The sequence below is a fragment of the Thamnophis elegans genome, chromosome 1 (genome assembly GCF_009769535.1).
Source record: "Thamnophis elegans isolate rThaEle1 chromosome 1, rThaEle1.pri, whole genome shotgun sequence".
NCBI lineage: Eukaryota > Metazoa > Chordata > Lepidosauria > Squamata > Colubridae > Thamnophis > Thamnophis elegans.
The window spans coordinates 14,723,559-14,730,285 of record NC_045541.1 but is presented as its reverse complement, the minus strand read 5'-3'; positions in this window follow the sequence as shown (position 1 = coordinate 14,730,285).

Sequence of the window (6,727 nt, the reverse complement as noted above, 5' to 3'; positions counted from 1 at the left end):
CCACGAACAGGCAGATTTATACTTTCATACCACCACTGATTTTTTTCTCCCACTGGGGGCATAGCTGGACCTTCCTGATCACACAACATTGTGTTGTTTTAGAAGCTAAGTTGATTTACTTTTGACTCACTCAAGTTTATTGGAAACTGTGAACAAAGCTGGTCTTTTGCTTTGAATCAGCTTTCTGGTCCATGTGGGTGGTCTGTTTTTTCCTTGGCGGACACTGGCCTCACCTTGTATCTTGAAACCTGGATCCAAGCCAGCCATTACATCCTCCTACGCCTACGCCAACCCCTTCTCTGCACACAAGCACACACATACATTCAGCATCCTGTTCCTGGAGTCCCTCCTGTATTCACTTTTTAGAACTTGCCACCCCACTCCTCCAGTTCAGCCAGTTAGAAAATACTGGGAGACTCTTGAGATGAATCGCTATTTTTAAATTGTTCTCACTTTGGCTGAGCTTAAAAAAATGAGTAAGATAGAAGAAGCCAAACGATTTATCCCATGCCTTTGCAAGAAAGACACAAATATTCAGGGTATTTTATGCAAATGGATCCCAAGCACTAACATTATGCCCCCTCTGTAACCATTTCTTTTATGTCATTTACTCATAAATGAGTACTCTCACCCCTTGGGTAAGAAGCCACGTTGAGCTGTTCTAGTTTTAAAGTAGCGTTTTATATTTTCCCCTAGCATCATTTGTGCTGTAGACATGGTCTGGCTTGTTTCTGTGAAAATGTACCTATGCTTTTTCTGCTTCACCATGCCACCCACTCAGCAATCTGCACCTGTCAGGGGGTATTCGAGCTACTTTTAAACACAGGTTCAATGTTTAAGAATAGTTTGAATAGCCATAGATAGGCAGAGGAGAAACAACAGACAAGATGAAATGGAAGGGAGAAGCCCTTCTACTGCACTGAGAAACCTCATCAACTGTTAGTTGGACTATATTGGATCCAAGCATCAATATATTCTCCAATGACTTCTGCTTACACATTAGGCATTTAACTCCCTCCCATAACAATACATAACTTACTTAAAAAAATGATTTTAAAATCAGCAATAGGAGATTTGATTAATTGCAAAAATAGCTATGTTTAAACTATTTATGTTATTAATTTTGGGGCCATCTTCTCTGGATCGCTCTGCATTTCAGCCTGAACAGGGGAATTTATGAAGCCCAAATTCCTTCCCCCCACCTTTTTTTTTTTTACACCTGACCTTTGCGCCTCTCCCTCTCATATTGAAAGCATTTGTAAATCTATGAAATACATAAATCTCGTTTAGAAATGTGACACGTAAGTTCCTTAGCAATTGTTTCTGACAGATTTGGAGTCGCCCCTGGAAACTTTCGCACAATGTCCGTGACAGGCTGTCAAACTCTTTGGCAGGCCAAGATGATACAAAAGTTTCCAATGAGGGAAGAGTTCACCTGCGTATTATTAAAATGATATCTGGAGCCTGACCATTGTTACAGCAATGAGCTGCCTCCAGATTGTCATATGGTGGTGAAAGTCCTCCTGAACCCCAAAAATCTAAAATAAGTGGCCCCAGTAGCCTCTTGCAAGACTAAAATAGATGGTTATAAGAAGCAGCTCTGGACGTGGGAACTATTTCCCACCCACATCATAACGTACAAAGGCTGGTGTTGCATCTCCTGGCGTGGCTGGCACAAGATGTACCAGTGAGGAACAAGTTTCCATCTGGCCCTGTAAAACTGTTGAGCTCAGCACCAGCAATAGCAATTCAGAGTACCTGTTTGATTTTTGCCTCAGCTTGCCCTGACCTACTTTACCTTAGATACACAAAAAACCGAGTCACACCTGGACTTCCAGGATTTCAGGCACAAGGGTTTCCTAGATCTTTCCTGAGATATGATGGGTACTGTAGATCTTTTAGGCTAACTTAATACATTATACTGTACTGTTGGAAGAAATATCAGTTCAGTTCGAAGCTGGGAGAAAGAAACTGGAAACAACATGGAGGCCGATTGGACAATTGGTTTATTGAACAGAACCACCAAGACAGCATGAAGTTCTAGGGCAGCTTAACAAATGGTTGAATGAGTGGATGGATTTTTATAGGTTTCTGTGACTTTGACATTTGGGCTGTTCTGGGGGTTGTGTAATGAAGGGTCTTGTGTTGGGTAATTCCTATTGTGGCTAATGGCTTTTGTCCTGTGTTGAATCTTGGGTGAGGGGCTGCTTTCTAATCCTAACATTCTGCCTTTGTTAGCTGTGCTGCAAGGAGTTTCAAAATATCCTTGCTCTAGATCATGGATGTCAAACTCGTGACATCACATTGCTGTCACATGATGTTTTGTGACGTTTTTCGCATTCATGGAGCTGGGGTGGGTGTGGCTGCACATGACGCACCCAGCCCATGGGCCACAAGTTTGACACCCCTACTCTAGATGAATGGCCTTCAACTCAATGAAATCTCGGCAATGGCCACATACCCGAAGGACCTTGGGTTCAGAAAAGGCTGGGCCAGGGACTGCCCTGACTGCCCCCTCCCATCCCTTTGCACTTCCAGAACTGAAGAAGGCTGGCTCAGGGAGTTCTGGGAATTGAAGCCCATGCAGCTTAAAGCATGTCTAACCCAGCGTGTGTATGAAGACCATCCACAGAGAATATATCACATTATATGAATACTATTCCTCTGGCTGATAGCTCAGGACATGCCTCCTTATATTTAGCCTCAGTCTCCTTTATTGTAGTTTTAATCCATTGGTTCTACTTCTCTTCTGTGCATGACATCCCTTCATATATATATATATATATATATATATATATATATATATATATATATATATATATATATATATATATATATATATATATATATATATAATAAATGTTTTTTTAATTTTAATTTGAAACAGGTACAGCATCTTTCTTTACATCTGTAGAAAATGTGTCAATCAATTACAGATAAACTTTGGTACATCTCCTCCACAGTCAACAAACATAGCTCATATTAACTCAAGCATTATTATATATCCATTTTCATTTGACTGTAATTATTATTTAAAGATATTAATAATAGTAATAATCTTGAACAATACATGCCCACACCAGTGGGAAAAGAAAAAATCAAAAAGAAAAGGCAAAAAAAAAAAAAAAAGACAAAAACAACAAAGGACAAGGCAGGAAAACAAAACAAAACACAGGTATCTATTATAAAAAAGAAGAAGTATATCAACTGGTTACAACATCCTTTGGTGCTTCTCTTCCATTAACTCATATTAATTCAAATATCTTAACTCAAATATTTACCATATCAACATCATTATACCTCCAGTTTTAATTACCTATAGTTATTTAAACATCCTTCATCCTTAGCTATGCCAAAGAATTAATCCATAACACATGCTGACATTTCATTTACTTACTTGTAAAATCCTCTATTATCATCAAATCCTCATGTCCTATTTTAGCTGAACATCCATAATATTTAATTATATCATATATCATAACATTTTCCCAGTATTGATTAACATTTGATTGTATGTATTTTATTTAGTTTTTTTAATAGTGATAATTATTGTAATTAATACTCTTTATGTATAATCCAAAAATGTTTTCTCATATCCAATTGTTATTTATCATATCAACTCCACATTATATACATTACTATCAATATCAATTATTATTCAGCTATATCTGTTACAAAAAAGAGCAATTAGGTTTAGCTAGTTTTCAATTGTATTCTTCAATCTATCAGCCAATTCCAAATTATATACATTACTATCCATATCAGTCATTATTCAGCTATATCTATTACAAATTAAAGTAATCAGATTTAGCTAATTTTAAGTTGCGTTCTTCCATCTGTCAGCCTGTGTCCCTCCAATAGCAAAATCTTCTCAAACCAATTGCCACGCGTTGGATAAATTTACCAAATGTTTTTATAAGCAAGTCCAAACAAAGATATCTTCGCACCTTTTGGCTCTGAATGTCGGTGATGAAATAATAATGTTGTCCCGGGCTTGTAAAACTTTTCAAATTGACTTTAATTCTCAGGGGTGGAGTTTTCATTTCTCCTGCACTCTGTCTCTTTAAATGAATCTTCTTTATAGCTCCCCCCCTCCTTTCTTCCTCTGAGATAGACCAGACGCCATTTCTCACATTTTCCATTTGTATTTCAGGAACATTCAAACATTCAACAATCTCAGTTTTTCCTTCATATTTTAAAATCAGATGATCCAATTTTCTTTCCAATCTCTGAAAAGAGTCAAAAAGCTCTCGACATGCGGAAAAAAGAATCTGGAGTGAAACCTTAGATGTATTTTCAGACGCCATGATGTGTCGTAGTTAAAAATTGCAAGTAAAAACACGCTGGAAACTGTGCAATCTTATCTGATCGTAAACACAGCCAAGTAATAAAAATGTCAGATCGTGAAGGGCTAATTAGTAGAAAGTAAACTTTACGATCCACTTAGAGAGAATCAGAGGGGGGGGGATGTCGAAGAGTTCCTTGAAGCGTTTAAGAAATAAAGTAGCCACCAGCCATAAATCCATTAAAAAAAAGACCAATTCGCCGCTAGATTCTTCTATTCTTTGGTTTCAATTAGCTTAAGCTTTTAGTGCGGACAGTCTCTCTTGAATAATAAAATCAGCTTACCAGATGACATCACTTCTGCCATTCTTAGGGGCAACCTGCAGTTTCATTTAGCACGCAGCTAATCCAGAAAGGAATTGGCAAGAGGGGTTAATACCCCCCCCAGAGACTTTGCGAACGTCTCTGAGGTCACTGGGTCTCCCCTCACCTTTCACTGTCGTCTCCGGGACAGCTAGGGTTCAAAAACCCGTCCAAAAATCCTTCGGAATAGAGGAATTTCAGGAATAGCCTGAAACTCCGTCTTCTCACTGCTAAGCCCCGCCTTCTTCTCCATCCCTTCATATATTTGAGGACTTTTATCTCCCTCAGTTATCTCTTTAGTAGGCTAAGCATACTCTCTAGGCTTTCCAAGAAAAGCAGTTCCAAGAAGCTTTCCAAACTGAATTTTACTGAAATATTTTGTTTCAAAATCTAGAAAGTTCGGAAGCCAATTCACTGCTCCAAGAATAGATTGCCTTACTTGAAGACCAGGAGTGATGGAAGTCTTACACCTATGTCCTCAGCACAAAATCTTCCCATCCAGCCACTCTTACACTGCATTGTTTAATATGTCCTTAGGCAGGATTACCATATCCAGGCTGAAAAAAATCCAGACTGCTAACAGATACTACCTAAGAGATAATAATTTCCCTGTTTCTTGCTGCGATGGGGGTCATCCAGATATTTCAAGCCAGTACAATAACTTCAATCCTTGAGTGGTGAAGATGCCTTAGGAGCAGGCTGGTCCCGAGTGCAAGTGTCATGTGCATTACCAGGAACCATTGACTTGGGGCTACCTATCATCACTAATCCACGGACACATTTACCAAAAACAAAAGTGGTGTTATTCATCATTAGAAGCTGGTGGCAAATAGCAGGCTGGTCCATTTGCTGTGAGAAAGCTGCTGCCACAGGTTGAAGTGAGTATCAGGATCACATGAAACAGTTTCCAGAGCAGGGGTGGGTTTCAACCGGTTCGTGGCGGTCCCCGCAAACCGGTTGGTCAGTGAACCCGGAAGTAAGTAACTTCTGGGAACGGCGAAGGGCCCACCCACCTGCCCGCGCTCCTTACTGGTCTTTGAAGGTTTCTGCACTTCCACGCAGGCGCATGGCACATACAGCGCCTGCGCGATTCTCCGCGAGCAGCTGGATGGCACATACAGCGCCTGCGTGAGTCTCCGCGAGCAGCTGGAGCATCGCGCAGGCACTAAGAACCATGCGTGAACTGTGCGCGTGCACGAGGATGCCGCCGGCCCCGTTCCAACCGAACCGGTTGGAACGGGATTAGCAACCCACCCCTGAAGTTAGCAAAAGAAAAGGAAAAGAAACACACGAACAAGTATTCTATGCATCAAGCTCCATTTCCATACAATTCCCACTGATTGTAGAAGTGTCTTAAGTATGGATTGCATTCACCATTAAAAAATGCCCTTAGGCAGAGGTTTTCACAACACCTCTGATTATTTTGCTTGCGGCATTAACCACAAAAGGGCCATACAAGCTCAGCAAAGGTTTAGAATAAGTATTCCTATCAGTACAGAAAGGTGTGTTGTTCATCAGTGTCAAGCAAAGCATAACATTTATAAATACAAGTATTAAAATAATAAGCAGTGATGTTGATATTCTTGTCTTTTTTCCCCATTAAAAATACAATAATAAATCCTACCTCATGTTAGCAGCAAAATGTTTCAAAATGTCAGCAAGAAATGAAAGCATCTTCTCTGCCTTGTGAAGCATTACAAAAATATCTGTGTCGGTGTGTTTGTGCATGTTCAGCAGTGTATTCAGAGGTGGTATTCAGCAGGTTCTGACCAGTTCTGGAGAACCAGTAGTGGAAATTTGGAGTAGTTCCGAGAACCGGTAAATACCACCTCTGACTGGCCCCACCCCAGAGGTGGGTTCCTACCAGTTCGCACCTATTCGGTAGAACCGGTTCGCCAAATCTACTGAACCAGTTAGAAGAGATTCCATCAGTGGACCCGGAAAGCAGGCCACACCTACAGAAGAGGTTCCAAAAATTTTTGAAACCCACCACTGGCAAGGATCTTGTAACCTGACAGCTTTAAGACTTGCATGCTTCAATGCCAGAGTTTCTGAATAGCTACTTGGACCAACCTAAGTA